This window comes from Musca domestica, unplaced genomic scaffold (genome assembly GCF_030504385.1).
Source record: "Musca domestica strain aabys unplaced genomic scaffold, Musca_domestica.polishedcontigs.V.1.1 12, whole genome shotgun sequence".
NCBI lineage: Eukaryota > Metazoa > Arthropoda > Insecta > Diptera > Muscidae > Musca > Musca domestica.
The window spans coordinates 5,942,418-5,965,812 of record NW_026712155.1 but is presented as its reverse complement, the minus strand read 5'-3'; the positions used below and the strand labels follow the sequence as shown (position 1 = coordinate 5,965,812).

The 23,395-nt window shown below is 30.8% G+C and overlaps 1 long non-coding RNA gene across 4 annotated transcripts in view; it reads left to right on the top strand.

The window, feature by feature from the left end:
* The window catches only part of LOC105262121 (homeobox protein prospero), a 183,183-nt gene that overhangs the window by 3,277 nt on the left and 156,511 nt on the right, over positions 1–23,395 (top strand). Inside the window, exon 1 of one of the 4 annotated variants that reach the window (XR_002195033.2) lies at positions 4,721–5,191. The exons of 1 other annotated variant lie outside the window; for it this stretch is intronic. This is a non-coding gene — a long non-coding RNA (homeobox protein prospero). Of the gene's footprint in view, positions 1–4,720; positions 5,192–10,345; positions 10,898–23,395 lie in introns of those variants that run through there. 2 more of the 4 variants (XR_009341473.1, XR_891676.3) reach the window with 2 other exon arrangements.

The following is a 23,395-nucleotide window of genomic DNA, read 5'->3' as shown; positions in this document are numbered from 1 at the left end:
TATTCTTTCAAAGTGCCGAAATGTGGAAGACGTTATATAGGGGCTGTATGTAAACGTGGGCCAATATAACCTATTTCAGTCATCCTAGGCACATGTATTTATTTAGAATTTTATTCTGCTGTATTTTAAGAAAGCATGTCATCTTAACATGATCAATTCAAGGAGATACATGCAGGTCGAAAAAAAATCCGACGGATATAGAACGTCTTTATCTTTTATATCAAATAAGCCTTTCGGATATGACAGGATATGTAAATAGTGGTAGAATTAGGGAGGGATTTTTAATTGTTATATATCGGCACATATAGGAAGGTCCCACCGATATTGGTGCAATTTGATAACTCAAGATATACTGTACAAATACTGAGAATCGCATAGAATTAGATTTTTCACATTTCTCCCCAAAACTAAATCAATTAAAAGAAAAACTTTTTAACATTTACTCCGAAATTTATCATTTCTTTTTTTTTAAATGTTTTTTTTTTTTTTTTTGGAATAATTTACACACTATTCTTTTTCATTCGGCCATCTAATATATATTTTTTTATTTATATTTTTAAATATTTAAATACTTAATATTTTTTTTAATTAAAAACATTTAATTTAAGTTTTTATGTTTTATGTGTTTTATGTTATATTTTAATAATTTTTATTTTATGAAAATTTAATTAAAAATAGATTTTTTTCGAAATTCAGATATGTTAATTTTAAAAATATTTTTCAAAAAAATAAAACTTAAGAGAAAAATATAAAAATTAATTAAAAAATGCATATATATTAATTTTATAATAACAGAAAAAAATATTATTAAAATATCCTCCGCAAAAGTTTTTGTTTTTCCTTTTTTTAAAAAATCCAGTTTTTTCAAAATCCCGCCATATCGATACGAAAAAATCTACCAACATGGCTGCCTAACTATTCCCGATAACCAGCTCAAACAATTGCATCTTTGCCAAGATTTTACCATCCTACCCAAAAAATGAAACAGCATTTCCGTCTCTATCTCTTTCTATCTGCCATCAATCTTGAAACACATAATTCTTCGTATATATATTTTTTTTGTTTTCAAAAAACTTCTATCTAACTTTCCCTCCTTTTTACGAGGTAGAAAAAGATTGAACCCATCATCAGCAGCATGTCTTCCCCCTCCCAGTGGATGCTGTGCACGGGGTCCACCACATGCCACATGCAACATGCCAACCATTACTAAATGCATTAACTACAACCAGCGACCAGTGAAGTTGCATAGAAAGCAACCAAGGAAGGCATGCATGTGGCACACTCATCACTCATACTCGCCGACTGTTCTCTGGCTCTCTTCTTCAGGAAAAACGCATACACTTGCAGTGATGAGAAAAAACTGCATGGCGGCATGCACGCCGTTTGCCCATTTTTGCATCTGTATTGGTTTGTTTTTATTTAGATGTATGCGTTCTTTTTGTATGTTTTTCTAGTTATATACCTAGAAAGTGCAATAAAACCACCACAGCATATATAAGGCACGCACACACATGCACCAAACGATGACAGCAAGATGGCATGCGCATTAGTGCAAGATAGTGCCCCTTTTTCCATGTACTTTGGCACATAGTGAAGAGCCATCGTCATCTATGACGGGTGGTGGGAGCGAGGGGGAGTGTGGTAGTTCTGGCCAAAGATAATATGAGAGCCAGTTTTTGCAAACAAACAATTCATACAAGTGGGTTTTTTTGGCCCCCAATACTGAGTGAGAGAGAGAGTGACAAGTTCCTTAAGAGAGCATGAGAGCCGATTTGTATGCACTTGTCCACATGATGATGACGATGATGCGATGCCTAAAAGTATGCAACCGGCTTTTTTCGGACTTACACATATGCACTTTGTTGTGTTAAGGACTTGAACACAAAAATAGAGAGAGAGTGGCGCAGGGAAGGGGGGTCGTCCATGTGCATTGCACTGCATATATAGGCCTTGCATGCATACAGGCTGGCTGGCTGGCTGGATGCAATTTTTGTTGCATTTTTGCATAGACTTTTTGTATTTTGTCTCTTTTCAACATTTTTGTTAGAAATTCTGGAAAAAAAAAACTTCGAGCCCCAACAAGATGCAAGAGAGACAGAAATATATGGTGAGAAAGAAACGTCAATGCAAGAGTGAGAGTGAATGCAAGTTCTGTGTATGGCAGAGAAGAAGTCTGTACTGAGTACAGGCTGGGAGTGAGTGAGTGTGTGCGTGCGTGTGTTGGCTATAAATTGCATTAAGCATTGCCTATTTTTAGGTGGTTCAAAATATACCAAATTCAGGCCTATTCCAAGGATGAGTATGAGTCAAGACTATGGGCTGTAAAAGAAAGATTGCATGCCATTGTATATAGTGGAAGGGAGGGTAGTGTGGGTTAGGGGGTGTGGGGTGGCACATGAGAGAGGTTTTCTTTTGGTCAGTATAAGAAATGTGTTTATTTTTATGCGATTCCAGAGAGCGTAGGGGGGTATGAGTTGGATTGTTGATGCTGCATTTGCAATGAGATGTGTGCAAGTGTGAGGGTATGTGTGCAAGTGTTTGTTGTTGGTTTCCTTGGCTGTTTCGTGTAGAGTTTTTCCGCCAAATTCATGATGCCAAGTTAACGGCCAGTTTGGTTTTGGCTAAGGGTATAGGAAGTTGCAGTTGATTAAACGAGTGCGAATAAGTGAGTGTGTGTGTGATATTTAGCATTGTGCATGTGTTTGAGTGTGATGCGTAAACTTGGAAAGCCTTCTAAATAGTGGGGAGGTAAAAAAAGCCAAGTAGTTGTGCATGTGTGCGTATGTGGGGGGGTTCTCCTCCCCTGCTACCTTTTTACATAGGCCTAAGCACTTAAGGAAATGCATTTTGCTTGGCTGGACAATGGTCAACATCTGCAGCAGCAGCAGCGGCGGCGGCGACGGCCCTAAGAATAGCATAAAAATTTAGGTTTGATGGGGTGTTTTGTTTTTCGCGCGCGTATTTGATGGCCGAAAAAAACAGCTAACGCGGCGTTGCTGATGGTGGTGATGACGACGATGATGATGGTGCAGCAGCCAGCTAGGCACTCTGCCTTGCCCTTATTTACAGGCCAGCGAAGGGATGGCGGCCACTATGTGCCAAGTATAAGGTGGCCTGCAACATCGCCATCATCAGCACCGTCAACATCAACAACAAAAAGCAGCTTCATCATCATCATCATCGGTATCAGCACAGGCAAAACACAACACCGACTGGTGCATACAAGGGGACAAACAAACATATAGACGACGTCCGTACATTGCATGGAATGCCATGGCATATTATGTGCTCGATGAGTGTGTGTGTGTTTGTGTGTGAGCCTTTTTTTCAAAACGACCCAAACGAGTTTGAAGTTTTCCATCATCCATCGAAACGAAAACCATGGAAAAACGCCGAACGCATTCAATGTCCCGGAATTTGTTGGCATACGGCTTTTGGACGTCTTTTGAGTACAACATTGCTTTTTTATACTCACGGTAAAAGTAACGTAACGCAACACGCCACGCCACGCTAAAACACAACGCACACACTTTGCCCGAAACTTGTTCACTAAAACTAAAAACTCTGGAAAAAATCAAACAAAATCAAATATAGAAAAGCCAATCAAAAATTCTAATGGGCCGACGACTGTTTTGGGGTGTGAAGTGGTGTGAAAAGGAGGACTCACAACTAAATATTACAAAAACACAAATACTCTAAATATATTATAATATATATATATATATACATATATATGTGTATATATATTATATATACGAGTAGTTAGATATATATATATGTGTGTATATATATTATATATATACACATATATAAATATATAGAAAACTAAACTGCAATCATACTCCTTCCTTTCCATGATTATAATCATCATCATCAACATCAACGTCGTCGTCGTCAACATCTAAGCCATAATAAAGTGCAAGTGCAACAAAAACAAAAAATAAATATAAAATAAATGTGAAGAAGAATGGAAAATATATATAATAAAAAAAATTGTTTAGAGTTAAAATGAAATCAAAATAAAATATATATTTCTATAAACGCATATGCACACACGCATAAATATTCCCACACACACACAAATAATGATGATCATCCTGTGTTGATAATTAAAATAAAGTGTCTATGTGTTGGTGAAAGACCGCAAGCGGCCCAACAAAAACAAATGTCAATAAAATCAAATTTCCCCTCTCTTTTTTCCGTTTAGATAAAAAAATAGCTGCAAAAATAAATCAAATCAAAAAAATAATAACTTTGAATGCAAGAAATAAATAAAAGAAAGAAAATTCTAAGAAAAAGCCCACAGTAATTTTCCAGAAGAAAAAAGAAAATCAGCTTTATTTTGAAGAAAAACCAAAATACGAGAAGAAAAAACAGCCCTTACAACCATTCAAAAGCTTGTAAAAATTTAGAAAAAAACAATACGTTTTAAAAATTAAGGGCGTCGTCGTTGTCATAAATCCCAAAAAAAAAAAAAAAAAACAAAAACGACACAATCAGACCTCCTTCCTTTGTCACCAAACAAAGGGACAATAAACCACTGAAAACACTTACCGTGTAAGATATATTCATATATCCTTTGAAGTAGACTTTAAGTTATTTTCTGCTAGTTTTTCTCCAAACAAGAAAACAAAAACTGAATACAAAACTCACACACAAAAAGAAAAGGAAACAACGACGACGACCCCCAGTGTGTCACCAAAAATAAAAATAAAATAAAAAATTAATTAATTTATTAATTTCATTTAACTATAATAAATTGTGGGTGGCCCAAAACCATACAAAAAACATCTTTGATCAACCTTTTGTTAATCTGCAACTGCAACTTTGTTTAAAAGTGTCAAGAAATCCCAGCAACTGGAAATCTAATTTAGTTTTGCATAGCACCAACCCCAAAAAAAGGCCACAATTGTAAATTTTGTAAATTACCTCAAAATATCAACAACAACAACTCAATTCTAAATACATTAACTATAACAAAAACATATGCTGCTGTTACAACATCATTTACAACTACCACAATTAAAACTAAAACTACTTGGCATTTGATAATAAGAATAAACATTGCAACAACAACAACATATGACAATACTACCAAGGCCCATAATGTTGTATTGCCATCATCGTTGCTAACACTAATAAATCAACGCTACATAAATACCATGGATAAATAACATCAGTAAATTGTCCTGTACGTACGAAATATAATAATATTTTCTTAAATATTTAATATATTTTTAAAAACATTTTTTAATTAATTTAATTTATATATTTTTTTAATTTTAACTTTATTGATATTTTTTTAGAAAAGTGTCAATTCTTTTTTTTAGTACTTATTGTACAGGGTGCTCTAAAACTGATTCTCAATCTAAAAATCACCATGAATATATTAAAAATTTAAGATTTTTGGGTATTCAGAGGACCAGTAGGACTCACAAGTCCTTTAAGTAACATTAGAAGCATATATACAATCCAAACCCTAGCATTTTGTTACTAATTTAGGTTTGAATGGAAATGTGTCTAAAATGTTTATATTTATAGATGGCGGTCTACTTCTTTATTTTCTTCTAACATTCGTTTGAAGGGTCACAATATTCTTCTAGGCCATTTAATCTTGAATGAAACTTGTTCCTTAGTGTCTTGGATCAAGAATTTTCTCAAATATGCAATTATTGTAAAGAAAATTTTGATGAAAAACTTATCTGTCCTGAAATATTTGGTATTGGAAGTATTACAATATATTACTATAAATCACTCAAAATTATTAGAAATACTAAAATTGTTTCAAATAAAATGTTTTCAATATTATTTGAAAAAAGTCAATTTAGATCAGGATTATTTTGAATAAATTAAGTGCATTTTGGGTCACAGTCTAAAATGGATATTTATACAAATTGTATCTCCTGAGACGCCTGGTCATATCGGTACTTTGGAATCCATATAAACAGAAAATATAGCATTTGGATCCGATATTGAATAACATTTTTGCGGTGTTGCTCGAATTAAAGCTTCCTATAGGAATTTAGTTTTGTGAGTCTTTTTGAAGGAAAAACGCCCCCTTGTCATTCAAGGCCCCCAAATGAAATATTTTCCAAAGGCAGTTTCAGTACATTGGGTTCAAGATGTATATGAAACTCCAATACAAAAAAAGCTGTCATAATAAGAACTATTGATAGTATAGTTTCCATATAATGAAACAGCCTAACTTAAAGCATTTCAAGGGCTTTATACAAGAATTTAAGCCATTAAGCGCCTCAAAGATAACAAAGCATTTGCAGTAAGATATTTATATTTATGAAAGTTTGAATAACTATGAGTAAGAATTTGAGCTGCATTAAAGTCAAAATAATTTAGATTTTTCAAATGAACCCGCTGACTTCAAAACCAATTATTTGTAACATTAATAGAATATATATATTTGGAAATTTTAGTTCGTATGTATCGAATCGGTCTCAAACATTTTACAATCTCCTTGTTATATGATAATAGGATATCACAAATATTTTTCTCATTTCACAGTTATTTCTTTTTTCTTTTAATATTTTCATAGAAAAAGAATAGAGACCAATTCCGTTCGATCTCTTTAAAAAAATATTTTTTCTAATTATCAACCTCTGCAGATTTTAGAAGTAAAAATTACATGTAGACTTCTAATAAGAACATAAATAAAGAAAAAGACATTCAATGCAAAGGATGTCAGAGCGCTCTCTGTATATAAAATTGAGGTATATTATCCTTAACTTAAATCGCTTGAGAAATAACTCTGTGAAATCAAAAATGACAATTTTCGAGTTTATTACCTTATTACGACTCTGATTTTACATCAGACCTACACCTGTACTAGAAGGACTATAAAAAAACTATTTTATTGAAATTGACTACTTATTTTACATCATTTAACTTGGAAGCATTTGGTAGGAAAATGTTAGAGCTACACTGGTATTTTCAGTTAGATTTTATAAACAAAAAATGTTTAGGATTATATTTTAAACATGTATACTAACAAATGTGCATTAACAGGATTACATTTTGTACCTGCTAAGAAAAAAGGATTTTTATTATATTTTCTGTCAAAAAGTATATTTTGACTGTAACGGACTACAGCATATCAATAACAAAAAGACTTTAAAGATCGAGTTCCGAGTTGGCGCAATGCAACTCCTCGTTTTGCGCATGCCTAGTGACAACGATATACATGATGTACATCTTGACATTTAAATGAAATTCAAAGCAATTAGAATATATAAGAAAAAATAATTTGCTTTTAAAATTTATGGGTCACTGTCGCTAATATATAAATAATATATTTTTTAAGACCGGGGGTTGCAATTTTGATCTGTATCTCGCAGACGGGTACATATTTTTTTTCTGAAGAATTTAAGTCAAAAGGGTAATATATAGACTTTTACATACATATTTGAATACATTATATGATATTCTAGATATGAATTACTTTATGTGGAGGTTAGTGAAGGATATAAAGGACCCTATGTAAGATATAACTTTAAATAAATTGAATTTTACCTAAAAAAGGAGTAGGGATATACTATGGAGTTGATGAGATATTTTTAAAGACTTTTTTTAAAGAACTTTTATCCCCTGTAAAGTGACGATGATCAAGAATTAAAACGTAAAAAGAAAAATGATCCACAAAACTATTGATCTTTTAAAAATCTGAGAAGGTTCAGTAGCAACACTCCGATTATTACTTAATAAAACTCGTAACTATTTTGACGCTTTTTACAAAATAATCTTCAAATTCTTTAATGTTTTCATAGTCCAAAAGCAATATGTCGACGAAATTATACTATGAACTGAAATGTATATATACAAAAAAACATGATCTGATAAAAAGGTGTCTAGGAGAAATGACTTCCAATAAATAACTTTGGAAAAAACTACAAAGAAAAGCAATAAATTCGATTAATATTTATCAATTTCCGAAGTAATCAACCAAAAAAGCCCAATTGACAGAAACCAATTTTTAGTTGATATAGAAGGCCCATACTACCTAATACTACTTTCATTTAATTTACGTACAATATCACATCACAGTAGGGTATTTTGATATCAAACTGCCTATTGTCCAGTCAAAATAGACACAAATGTACAAATTTTCACAAAGTTGCATTTTAGTAAGGTGACGCAAAAATTATCCTCCTATCAGAAAATCCTATACATTTTACGACTGGAATCTAATGTCTTAATTACAGCCAAAAAAACTTCGGAAGTTTACTTTTGCGACACCTTGAACAATCATGTAATTAAGACATTAGGTGCCAATCGTTATATTTATATAATTTTCTGATAGGATGATTAATTTTGCGCCACCTTGTATATAGCCATTAAAAGTGCACATTAATCCCATGTGTCCAAAAATTCGTACGATGTCAAAGGTCATCATTCTTAGTTCTATGAATTTTTCTCAAAAGCGAGCATGCGTTCTTTTCCATTAAATTATCTTAAACTTGTGATAAAAAATTGTTGGAGTAGAACTTCCAGGTTAGAAATCCTAAAACACAGCCTCATGATTATGATGGCATATTGTTTATAGGGTGTCTCTTAAAATAGCGATATCTTGAGAATGGTAACACCTAGGAAGAAAATTAATAAGGTCGTTTTGTAGAACATTTTAAGGCCTACAACTTTTATTTGAGAATATTTTTGATGGGATTTATGAGGAATTTTGACAATTTTTTTTTTTTGTAACGATAAGTTCAAATTCTATACCCAATTCAGTTTTTTCAAAAATGTTTACAATTTCAAATGTCTATTTTGACTAGGCTATCACTGTCCGATCTTATTTAGAAAATTTTATTTACAAAAAAATAATTTTTTATCATATGTTTGTTCTATTCTATTGATATACTATCCATTGGAGAAGTTATTTCAAGAAAAAAAAACCAAAAAAATAAATAAATAAAAAATCTCTGATAGACTCCTTCTACCTGACAGTTACATTAAAACAAAAAATGAGGCACGACAGCTTCTTACTTACTTACACCTTGATTAATATACATTTGTTAACTGCTGCAACATTTGAAATTAACAGCTAAATGATGCCGCTAATTTATCAACAGAAAAAGATATGTCACATAAAAATTAGTGGATGGTCTTTAGTTTTATTTTTTTTTAAATTACTCCTTACTGAGACAAACTTTAGACTTGGTTAATCCAAGAAAACAGTCGGATAATCCAAGAAAAAAGCACATAAGAAACACATTTTGTTCCCACTCTGAAACAAAGTTTAGAACCCCCCAAAGAAAACCAAAATTAGCTACAATTGTTTTTGGGGGTACAAGTGAGGGGGGTGCTCTCAAATAAATTTGGAATTTTTTGAGTTAAAACAACAGCGACCAAAAATCCATGAAAGGGGGGTTGACAAGCAGTGACGATTTCGGTGGCTCCACCACAACGAATTTGATGTATTAGTGAGCTATGTGTCTCTTGATTTGAAAATGCGCACTAATACCGAGAGAAAGAGAGCTGGCGAGTGAGACACAAGAGAACATTTGCCACTCTCTATGAGTTGTTACTCTAATGCTTGGGGTACAATATTTGGTAACAAAACTCTACCCCATGTTAGATACGGGGGGCATAGATAAAGCTCCCCAGCACACAGAGACACACACACACACCAGACACTCACTCACAAATGCGTAGAGTTGAAAAGTCATTAAACCCATACCCACACTGTGCCCCTTAGTTGTGATGCAGACATGGGTACAAATGCTGCTGTTGCTGGCTGCTACTGCTGCTGTACAAACCTTAGCTAAGCACAATTTTGATGCACATCACCCCCCTAAACATTCTCATACCATCCTCATCTCTGATGGGCAACCAAAAAAACGCACACACACAGAGACTCACACCCATCAAACCGGGATATTCGCTGTTGAGTGCTCGGCGTTTGTTCCTTCGTTGCCTGTAGGAGTTTAGGCTGATGGTGATGGCAATGGCGATTTGATGGCATGGGTGCATGCCTGTGTTACTCTTTAGGCCTGAAACATATATTGCAAATTTTTTTTTGGTGCAGCTGGACGTGGATTTTTTCGCGTTAACACGGATATGCTGTTATAGCCCCCCATGCACATTCAAAAACACACACACACTGGCACACATGCTTGCCACACAATGGCCTGGCTGCCTGCCTGGCATGGAGCACCAGCACATAAAAGTGCACGAAACAGAAAAAAAAAACATAAAACAAAACAGGCACCACGGCCACCACGACAAAACGATGGCAAAAAGCGGGGTTTTGCGCGGCCTATGCGTTGCTCTGCCAAATGATTTTTTTGCCATACATCAGGCGATTAGTACAAAACTTAACATCAACGTCGACGTTACATAAAAATTTTTATTTTCGGTTATTTTTTCACTCCAAAAACAGCAACAAAAATATCACCAAAAACACACAAAACTATCTCCAAAAAATATCAACAAATAAGCCTTTTTCAATTTTTTCGGATTGCAAAAAAAATAGTTTTTGAAAAAATTTACGTTTATTTTTGGCACTCTAAAAGTTCCGAGTTCGGTTTATTCGAAGACAATAAGTTTTGTTTAATGCCCGCCTCAGAGAAAGAAAGAAGGAAAGAGAAAACGCTACAAAGAAAACCAACAACAATAACATATATGAGTTTGTTAATAATTTGTTAATAAGTTTTTGATACTCCACCAAAGAAAGAATTCCCAGGGAATTCAAAATACCTACCGCCGATTCTGCACAACTTGACAACGAACCAGCAAAACAAACGACGACGACAACAATGAAGATAAGGAAAATGTTAAAAGAAATTGTGAAAAGAATGTAAAACGTTTAGAAAAGCTTCAAAACACAAACAGACAGCAGCAATGTAAGGAGCTATGAGTAGAAATTGAAAGACAGCAAAATGTCCTGGTAAGCACTGAACCGAAGTCTACAAGCTGCTAAAATACAGTGAAAGATTTAAAAAACATGGACATCTTAACCTGATTTTTTTGGCTTAGAAATAGCGGCAGAATTCATTACCCACCCAATACACCGGCTTTATAATGTGAGTCCTTCGACCCCCTCCTTTCCCATTAAAATGTGATTTCCTTATGCTCTCTCTCACAATTGCCGTTTTCTTGCCTTACCCAACCAAGCAACTTGGCTTAAAGGCCAACAACTAATGGCCACAACTTAACTTAGGCGAGAGCGCCATAATCATCTTAGAGAACCCCAATGCAATGTGCTCATTTCGTTTTCTCTATATGTAGTGGTGCAAAGGCTTTGAGCAGACGACCACAAGTGTTAATGTATTGGTGTGTATTGGGGTAATGCATTGCTGTCTAAACATGCGTAGGAGCTGCCACAAGTATTTTGTTGGCTCTATGTGTTAGTGTACCTCGTCGTCGACTTTCTAATTATGAAATGAGAAAGGAAGCAGAGCAAGATTATAACTCAGATTTCCATCAGGAGTAACATCTGCAGCAGCAGCAGCAGAGAGTATCTATCTTAACTTAAAGAAAATATTTCTCCTTTTCGTTTTTGCTCTGTTGTGGTCTCCTCTTGTTCCTATGTTATTTGCTTATTCCGCCGGAGTGTTTTAAAGTGTCTCGGTGTGTGTGTCTAATTTACACATCGAGTTTTTTGTTGCCTTGTTATGTTATAGTTTATCTCAAGCTTTGCGGTAAATAACATCTAATGTTAAAGACAGCAATTTATGTTGAATTAGATACATTCTGTTCGGTGAACTCTCCTTGCAACAACAAAGTAACAGCAATCAGCTCGTGTGCATTTTTTGTAAGAAAATTCGAAAAGAATCTGCAATAATAAGAGAAGAAATCTTACGAAAAAATTCTCTTAAGAAAATGTAAAAAAATAATGTTTTAATAAATAAAAATTAAATAAAATTAATTTAAATTGATGGTGCATTAAATAATAGAAAAAATTGAAAAACTGAAAATTAATATTAAAAAAAATAAAAAAAATCGTCCAAAAATTATTTAATTAAAAAATATATGGGAAACTAACATTTCTAACTTCATAGTCGAAAAATTAACAAAACATAATTCACTTAAATATTTATTAAAAAAAAAAATTAAATATAATAATTAATTGATTAATAATACAATAATTCATTATAAATATGAAATAAATCGCGAGTAAAAAAATCGAAATAAATTTGCAATAACATGTAAAAAAATAATAAAAAAAAAAATAATTTTAAATTAAAAAAAAATCTTAAATTCAAGCAAAAAAAAAATAATATTGCAAAAATTTAAAAGTTAAATAAATATAAATGAAATAAATAATATTTTATCAAAAAATAAAACTAGAAATCAAAGAAATTCCAATTTGTTTTAGGGTTATTGCAATTTCCAATAGGAAACAAATAGGACATAAAAGCTGCTCATAAAATGAAGTGTTTTTGATAATTATATCTTTTTTAATTTATTTTTAAATCTGAAATCATAAGAAAAAATTAATTATTAATGTGTCAAAAATTCGGACACCATACAAGCACTCCAGGGACACAAACAAAGGACCATGTAATAATTAGTTTGTACTAAAAAAAAATATAAAGTATTAATAAAAAATGTGTGTTTCAGAACTTTTAATAGATTCCCAGGGATAATGTGCCTTACTTTAAACCAGAATTAAAAGAGTTTGAAAAAATGAAGACCAATCTTTAAAGAAATACAAGGGTTGTCACCCTCTCGTAAAGGGAAATAAGAACCACAAAACCTTTAATATTTGCAATATAGGCTTAAAAGCCATCTTAAAAAGTTGTCTGTGTTGGAAAATATTGCATAGTTAAGTCGCTTAGTAAATTTTCAATTTATTTAATCGATTTAGTATAGGTGTTATGAGAACTGTCTAAAACAAAAAAGTTTAAGTTTAAGTACTCCTCAAATACCGGAAAATAGAAGGATGTAAACATATAAATTTTTCAAAATTTTTAGACACTCAAAACTTATATCTATTTTAAGGAAATGGAACGGTCTGTGAAATTTTAATTAACCACCCTTTAAGCCTTTGAGATAATTAAGCTCGGTAACGGGAAAATCTAGGGAAGGTGAATGAAAAACCGAATGTGACGTTTGGAACTCAAAATCAATTCGGTAAAAACGTCTCATATTGAAAAGAACATAAGTACCATTAGGGTATCCCGAAGGCCTACTATTGGGGATTTTGAATGGCAAGTTTAAACATTTCAGGATGTTAAAACCAATTCCGGCCGACCACAATACAACCGCCAAAAAACACTGGTCAAATATCTAATTAATTTAGGAAAATATGAATTAATTCTATTGGACCATACCAACACCACAATAAATACTGACAACTTACCAAAAATTCTAACTAAAATGTAAGGAAGCTTAAGAGCAAAATTCATATCTAGTGTCACCTGGTAAATGAGCCTGGCTGATGGATATCTCCCATTTGTTTTTGTTCCCTTGGAGGTGGGCAAAAAAAGCATGTGTAAAATGTTGAAAAAATCATTAATTTTTCTCTGAGAAATCTTAAAAATGATGTTATCTGCTTTGAAAAGTAACAAATTCAGATTCCAATTTGGAAGAAAGTTCCTCATAAATATCTAATATATAAATAAATAATTCTGATTTCGAATGAAAAAAAATGAAAACGTTTTAAATTTTCTTTTTTAAAGTTTTTCAAATATCTTTCATAAAAAAGGAAAAACTCCACTTTGGAACGAAAAACTCTAAATGAATATAGATTATTTTTTTCGAAATAAATTTGTCTTATAATTGTATCCTATACAACTAAACTCCTTCAAAGAATTCATTTTTTATATTCAATGAATTAATTGTGTCCACAATTATGAATGTTTAAAGAAATATTTTCGATAATGACATGTTGGCAGAATTTTCCCAAAAATATATGAAATCAAAATCCCGTCGGAGACTTAAAAAAATTGACTTTTCAACAAAAATCTGTGATATATTATGTTCCTTTTTTAATATTGCCCAACTATCTTAAAAGTATAAAATTATTCAGATCATATATCGTAATTCATTGCCATTTAGGAATTTAAAAGCCATATATCTGAATAAACCGTATTTCTATATTTTTTTTTTTTTTTTTTTTTTTTGGAAAATTGATTATAATTTCAAATATATTAAGAAAATAATTCCTAAATATGAATAAAAAATGTTAGGTTCTGCGAACCGAGTTACAGTATAAAGGATACTAAAATTTCAGTTTAAATGAAAAAGTATGGAATGACTCTCACGATATTTTTAGCATATATGGACCCAGTAATAACAAATTTTAGTTTAAAATCATTTCCTTACACTCGAAAAAATATTTTAAATTTAATTTATAAAGTATAATCTGGATCGTATACTTAACAAGAGCCGAAATCCGTATTAGGTATACGCCCCATATCAAAGAAATTGTGATATTCTTACTTAGAATTAAGTCAAAGAAATGTTTAAGAAGGACAGCTCAGTAAATGGTAACGAAGGACACAAATGGTAAAAAACTATGCCTTGATTGGTCCTTTTATCTAAAAAAGATAGGTTCAACATAAAACTTCCTATATGCGAAAATCCCCCATTACAAATTTTATCGTTTTAATAATTAGTTTCATTGTGACATATTCCTCACATAAACTCTCTTGAAATTCACAATTCTGTTTCACATTTTTACAAAATTTTATTCTTATCACATTTACAAAGAAATACCTACATAAATAATAAATTTCTCCGCAAATATATAATTGCTTGATATTCCCATCTACCAGAAATGAGAACATTTCTGGTTTTTCCATAAATTATCTAATATCTTCCCCTGTTATCTTCTTCATAATTACATTGCGATAAGTTATGTTTAGGCTTATACTCTCCACCTAACACAAACCTAAGAGAGTCGACAATGCTCATTGAGGTAAACAACCCCCATTTGTTGGGAGAGCCATGCTCATAACATAGCCCCTACACCCCCCAAAGACCCTACCCTTGGTTAACACCAACACAAGAAAGGACATCATCTTTGCTAGTTTGTTTTTTTTACTTTTCTTTTTTCTGTGTCTTGCAAAGACCATAATTTTTTTGCATTTATGGGGGGTTTTTGTGATCTTGGACTTTGTAAACTTAGTAAGGATTTGGTCTCACAGTTAAACTGTTGTTTTTTGTGTGTGGCACACATCGTTTAAGGCAAGAAGCAGAAAACAACCATAAATAATTGAATTAGTTAGTGTCTGTGTGTGAGCATTGTTATTATTAGCTTTTTTGGAGCGGCATAGTTTTTTAGCTAGTGCTTGTAGCCGGAGAATAGAAGAGAGTGTATAAATGATAAACAAAACTATGACAATGCAAAAGCAGTAATAAAACCAGGAAAAAATAATATTAGGCCGAAATGAAAAACAAATTAATTCAATAAAAATAAAAATAATAAAACATAATTAAAAAAAAATAATTGATTCAAAAACAAATTAAAACATAATTACAAAATAATTTGCGGAATACGTGATTACGGAATTAAATATAAATAGGAAATAAAAAATTAATAAAAATAAATTATGTATAAAAAATAAATGAAATTTTTCCACATTAAATTAAAAAAAAAATAAACAATATTAATAGAAAAATATTTAGAGAAAATTCTGAAAAATCTTAATGAAACAATAATTTTTTGGAGTATTTTATTACACTTTCTATACAAACGGCGAAAATCTAACCATATATCCATCACTTTTGACTGACGGTGTTTTTTCAATATTTTTTTGCTTACTTTTGGGGAATCAATGAAAATCAATCTAAAATGTTTAAAAAAAAAAAAAATTTTTTATTTGGATGCACATACGATACTAAAAAAATTAAGACTAATTTCTTATTATTTTAATAATGAATTTACTTTCTTTTAAAAATACTATATGTTGTTTCTAGTACACATATATTTTTTAAATTTGTTTTTTTATGAAAACACGCAGCATTTTTTTAATAAAAAATATGCAATATTTTTTCAATATGTTTTAAAGTGGCTGAAAATAATATAAAATACAAATTAAATTTTTAATAAAATCTGGGAACTTATTTTTTAACGCGAATGATAAAATATATCAGAAAATATTTTATGTTTCGTTATTTCCTTTCTCATAATGCCAGAGTAAATGTGGTCGTTCTCAACTGCGTATACTTAACGACGTAATTTGTGCATATGAATCATACGCACCAAAGTACAAGAATGTTGATTTCTCTATTAGTATTCCTTATTTGGCAAATTTGAGTTATAATCGAACATATTAATAAACCTGTTTGTTATCCCAAAAAATCCTAAAAATATTTACTATACTTTATTAAATTTAAGACCCATTACAAAAATCAATTCACACTGAAATTTTAAAAAATATAAATTATTAAAAAAATCCTTTCTTTCGAAAAGAAAATTCGAATTCTTACAAAATAAAATGAGACATAAAAATATATGATTACAATAAAAAAATAACGAAATTAATATTTGTATATTCATTAAAAGTAGTGAAAACTTAAAAAAATCCAATGGACTTAAAAATATAAAAACAAATTAAAGTAAACAAAATTTTGATCTCCTCAATAAATATATCTATTATCCAAAAATGTAAACTTAGCCAGGACCTCAGCAAAATTGAACATATCTTAATAATTTCCAAATTGAATCTGAAACAGATGACAAATAATTTTATAAGCCTGGTGTTATTTTAAAATATGTAAAAAATGAAGAGTTTTCGAAAAGGGACAAGATTATAATCTGTAGGCAGCATAGAAACAACTCGGCTGAAATTTATTTCGCTCCATCAGGCACATGTAAAAGAACATCGACCTATATTTAAAAAAAATATTTTCTTGTCGGAAACTACAACATAGTGAAAGAACTGACATCAAAAATATATTTTTCCTCGGAAAATTCGAAAAAATATATATTTAGAAGTTGTCAATTTTATTTTAACATAAACAGCAATAACTGGCAGACTTTCAAGAATTAGAAAACGTACTCAACACGAATTTTTTCAAATAGAAAAATTCCAATAAAATTTTTTGATTTTTTTTTTTGCATTATTGTGGCATTTTGTTTTTGGTTTTGGAACTCTGAATTTGTATAGCAAAAGCCAAAGCTATGTAAAAAAAGTTTGACCGTCAAAAAAATCTAAATTTTAAAAACTTAAGTCAATAGTATGAAATTGGAAGGATTAGAAAAAATTCCATGATGAAAAATTTTCTAGAAAAGCTCGTTTTAGCAGAGAAAAAATCAAATTTAAATCAAAAAACATTGTAATTGCCTTTTCAGCAAATTAGTAGAGTTTCGATTTTTTAAGGGGGTTGATATCAACGATATCTGGAAAAAAATATAAATAATTTAAGAAAAGATTATCTTTCCAAACCATAGACAGATATTATGAAAAAAAATGCGTATTCACAAATGAAAAATTCAAAAAGTTTAAAAATTATACGGTACTCTATCAGAAACATAGAAAACTTCTCTTGTCTTGAAAAGTTTATCTCGAACGAGAAAAATTAAAAAATCCGAAAATATGATAGATGACTTATCTCCTTTTATATATTTACTTTTTTTTCCGAATTTTTACAGATCTCAAAATACCAAATTAAAAAAAAAAATAAATAAAAATTATTTAAGAACCAGGCCTTACCAGACATGTGGTAATATGAAAGATAATCTTCCTAAATTGGGGACAGATGAAGTCAACAATTTAAATTTTCGAAATTTTTTCATTGAAAAACAAAATTAAAAAAATTAAAATTTTTACTAAGTATAAAATACGCAACAGTACTTTTCATTTGAAACTCATAAAATCCTTAATTTTTCAAACCAAAATGTAGACCTCAAAATTATGTATAAAACTATTAAATCTATTTTGTTTTATAATTTAAAATGTATTTTTCATTTTTTATGCAAGCATAATTTTATTAAAAGTTTTTTATTTAAAATACAAATATTGGTTTATTCTTACATTTTGCAACAAATCATTTTTTTTTTTTCATTTTTTTTCATTTTGATATATATTTTTCATATTTTTTCTCCAGTGAAAAGTTTGAAATTGGTCTCTTCATTAAAAAAAAATACATTTCTCCATCTCTTGCAAATATCTTGAGTATTTCTTATATCTGTGTGTGTGAAAATGAGAAATTCTCCAAGAATTTTGTTGTTAACCAATCACAGGCACAAAAGAAAAAAACCAAACGGCAACATCACCAACAACAATAAACGTTCAACATTAGAATAGATGTCCTACCCTCCTAGGGCTATGTGCTGTTGTTATGAATTTCATTCATTATTGCCACCTACCAATCCAACCGATTCTAACACCAATGCCAGCAACAACAACAGCTGCAGAGCAATTACCAACACCAAAATAAAATGTATTTTTATAACACCCATTGCCACCCGCACACACAGAAGCGTGGCCACCCAACCAAGCAACCATTAAAATACTTCGGCATTCCTGTGATTCGTGTTTCAAGACGAACGTCTTCGTGTGTTGTTTGGTATGAATGAAGATTTCCCTTTACTATGCTATACCAAGGAAGTGAGCATTAGAGTGCAGCAAGTGTTTGTATGGAGGCGCTGATGGCAGCGCTGCTATGCTTTTTTGTTGTTTTGTTCAACTGCGCATTATCCTTGTGTTTTTCCTTGGGGGGCCAACGAGCACACACACACTCACGGTAGACAAACAGACACACAAGTCACTTGCCATAGGAGCAATGGCAGTAGGGCTGCCAAGATACATTTACTTGCTGCCACTCTTCTTTCTGCTGTTGTTTCTTGATTGTCGCCTTACATCCCTGTGCCTGTGTGAGTGTATTTTAGTGTGGCAGAGGAAAATTTGTATAGAAAATTCGCCTTGCACACTTCTATATATTTTAATGTGTATATATATGTAATTTATATATAGAAAATAGATAACTTTATAAAATGTATGCAACTTCTATGTGTGTGGTTGTCGGTGGGTCTTAACATCCTCGTTATGTATCTGAGCAGATTTGGAGAAGTGTGTGCCTTGTCCAGAGCTCCTGCAAGTATCCCTGTGTCTGTGGATAATTTTTATATCAAAGATGGTTGGTTGGTGGGTAATTGTGGCAGTGGCAGCAGCACAAATTTGTTGGTCCTGACTCCTGCTGGCTTTGTTGTTGCTTTTCTTGTAAACTGAGTGTGCTGGCTGTCGCCGCAGCAGCTGCAGCAGAAGAAAACGACGAGTGAAATGTTATACATTATAGAAAATATTGAAAATTATAATATAGTAAAAACTCAAAATGAGAAAGACGACCATCCAACCAACCGACCGACCGAACGACGACCAACGAGGCTGGCGACAATGACTCCGACGACGACGACGTTGGTATAGATGATTATGAGGATGCTCACAATTTAGTACAAGGAAAACCCGAACCTTGTGAGAAGTTTACTTGCTCTTTGCGAGAAGACCAAATTTCCTCTTGCAGTTGTTAGACTTTCGGAGGGCAGCCTTAGCATCTTGCCAACCGCCTCCCCGCATCTTGCAAGAGACCCTAATACCACACAGTGGGCCATGCTAAATTCTCTCTATATATATGGCTGGTTTACTTTGGCTGCTTGTGTGCTGGCCATGATGATGTTCATAATGACGTTCTTGCCCATAATGAACATAATATTGCTGGTGTCCTCCCCACCTATCGCTCTCCCCCTATCCTTAGGATTTTTGTGCTGCTTTTGCCTTATTATATTTTTCGTTCACAAGTAAATATGCCAACAGATTTTTTTGTTGTTGTTCCTCTTCTTCTTCTCATTGTTGCTGTTACCTATGTGTGTATGCTGTTAGTGGCAGTGGTGGTGGTGTTGGTCGGTGGCCGGTGGTCCCAAGTAGAAAGCCAAGAACGTATTTGCAAGACAGCACACTGAAAATGGCAAGAAGGACTCGTTGTGACCATTAGACATTTAGTTGGGTTTAGTTTAGCTTTGGCTACTTTTGGCGTGAGTTCTCGTGTTAAATATTTTATTTCAAATCAAAATAATATTCTAATACATACATATATATATAACAAACTGAGTGTATGTGTGTATGTATATATATATATGTGTTATTAAATATATATATATTATATACATATATATTTAAATAATTTCAACCAAGCATACCACTTACGCACTTCGACGACGTTTTTCTCTCTCCAAAAACAAGGCAACGAGCAACAACACCAAGCAGCAACAACAAAAGCAACGTACATCTAAAACATTAGTGTGTACACATTTAAATATATACCGAAGACACCTACTTATATATATATATATATTTTAAATATACCTCCACATCATCATCACCATCCGCACCATCATCATCTTCTTGTTCTTGTGTTGCTTCTTCTTCTCTTCGAAATATATAAAAAAATTGTTGTAGCTGTATAGAAAATACTCCAAAAAATTATATGTATTCAAATAAAAGGATATAACTTAAACATCTTAAGAGTTATTCATCTTAGGTCAAGCGAACGTTACGTTTGTTGCGCGCTTTAATAACAAAAATCTCAGCTCACGATGTTGAATTGTATCAAGAAGTTAAATAAAATGAAATAAAATAAATTAAAATAAAACATTTTAAATAAAAATAAATAAAAATCCCTAAAAAATCGACGCTTTAACATCTTATTGAAAATTAAAAAAAAAAAACAAATAATGACAAAATAAAATAAATTCCACCAATCGATCAACCAAAAAAAAAAAACTTCAATTTATTTTTACGCTCGCAAACAAAACCAAGTAATCGTCCCGCATCGTTAACTTTCGAATACCTCCAAAAATCAAACGGCTTTCTTTCATTAACACGCTAACGATAACTCGCCATGGTATATAAATTGTTTATATTATCTATTAAAAAAATATAATTTAGTTTAAATTATTTAAATTTTATTTAATAAATTAATTGAAAATTAATGAAGTGTATATAGAAATAATAGAAGTTAAGTGCAAAATCAAGTAAAGAAACCAATAAAATGGAAATCAAAACAAATAACAGTGTGAAGTGATTTGAAAACGATAAATAATTAATGAGAATTAATATGGAAAAAATAATTAAAAAAAAATAAAAAATAAAAAATCAATATAAAATAATAGTTTAATATATTTTTAAAATATATATTTTTTTAATTTTTTATTTAAAATATTTTTAGAGGAAAACATACAAAAGTGTAAAGCATACTTCAAGGCGAACTTTATATTTTAATGATTTTTTCAATTCCCAAATAAAGGTTAAAATAATTAATGGAACCAAAACTAAGATAACTACTTAAAATTAGATTTGAGAAGCAAAAATTGCATTTTAAATAAAAATAATAAAATATTTGCAAAATAAAAAAAATATTTATATACTACTACTTGATTTTAAAATGCGTTCTAAGGACTTCGGCAAAGGATGTAATAAATTTAATTTGGGGTTTTATAAATTATACATAAACTCCCAATAAATATTTGTAATTATTAATGCATATTTTTTGTGAATATATCACAACGCTATTATATTACTGATATTTAAAACTCAAACAAAAAAATTGTGTGAAACTTGAATCATGTGAACTCATTTCATTTCTTGTGGATTGATAATAGGCACAAAAAACTAATTAGAAATTGTTATTATTTTATTCGAAATAGAATAAATTGCCAAATGAACCTTGTGATTGTCCACTATATATTTTTTATATTTTTAATAGAATAGTGCCTTAGTCTAGTGTTGCAAAAAAAAAACTTAAAATCCTGCAACTCACATATAAAATAATTAAGTTTAAATATTTTAAGGTTTTTATCTCGAAATGTAGTTATGAGCTCCAAAGTTAAGAGACTCACTCCAGATATACTCAAAGAGAGTAAAACGTTATTTCTTAATGGAATAATCTAAATTGTTGCTGAAATAAAAAATATTATTGACATGCCAATTTCGTCCTTAAACCGAAAGCATATTAAAAACGTAAAAAATGTTGTGACTTAAATATTTTTTTCAAACAAAACAATTGGTGATTTTTTGATCAGAAATTTCAAATTCAGAATTTGATCTCAATTAGATTTTAAAACCAGAAATTCCAGACAAATGTCTTATTTTGTAATTAAATCAATTATATTTAAATTATATGAGAAATAGAGGCTCTTGAAGTGGAGACTGAAAAAATGTTCTATGAACTTTTGGAAATTAATTAAAATTATTAAAATTTTTGTTTAACATTTTCTTTTATTTTTTATAGAACAAAAATGTTAAAAATGTGAATTTCTTGAAGTTTTTATTACAAGTTCATTTTCAAAATTATAATTATACATTTACAAAGAACAAGGCTAAAACCTGTTAAAAAAATTAATTTAAAATCGGATTATTTTGAAGACGAGATGCCTAATTCATGTTCTTTGAAAATGGGAATTAAAATTAGATTAAATTTAGGTTAAATAAAAAAAATAGATTGAGAGTCGGACTTTGATGGTATTTGGTATTTAATTCGCATATTCGCCAGGGAAATATTTATTTTTTATATGTTTTTTTATAAAACAAAACTCCCATTTGAGTTTTTAAATGACATTTGAAGGTCATAAACATCTCGTTTATAAAATTATTTTTCGTTTATAAGAAATTTTGTTTTATTTTTTTCCTTATTTTTAATATAAAAATATAGCTCCTCCTCAAATACCTTATTCAATTTTAATGTTTCGTAGGCCGGTATATTGAATCCGCTTCGTAATAACATTAGATTCGATCAAAAAACTTGGCAATAAAATAAAAAATTGAGAAATGGTACAATATTTGTGGCGGCAGTGCTTCCATACACCAAAAATCGATAATAACAAATTATATCCACATCGTCTGCAAAAGTTTGCCAAATACAAAATCTATAAAAAAATATTGGACTTGAAAAAAAATAAAAAATTGAGAAATGGGGCCTATTTTACAATATTTGTGGCGGCAGTGTCTTCATACCCCAAAAATCGAAAAAAATCGTCTGAAAAAGTTTGCCAAATACAAAATTTATAAAAAAATATTGGATCTTCAGTAATTTTTGCCTAATACAAAATTGTGACTAAAATCTTCCAATACCAAAATTCAGGGCGTATTGTCATAAAGGAACTATACTTCAACATGGACGACATGGGCAATATTTAACAAATATATGGGACCTTATAAATTATATTCGATTTTTTCACTGACCAGAAATTTATAGAACATTTCGGGGTCTTACAAAGGTGTAACCATTAAAAATATTATTCAAACCTTAAGTCATTATCTAAATGCTAACAACTCCAGAATTTAAAGCAGAAAGACATTGGAAAACATATACATTTTGAAGAATGAATAATAACAAAAGGTTATATACCCCTGTCCGATCTACTCAATAATCTCAAAAATGTTTTTTGAATTTAATTTATTGTACATATTTAACAAATATCTTCATAGGGCCCAATACT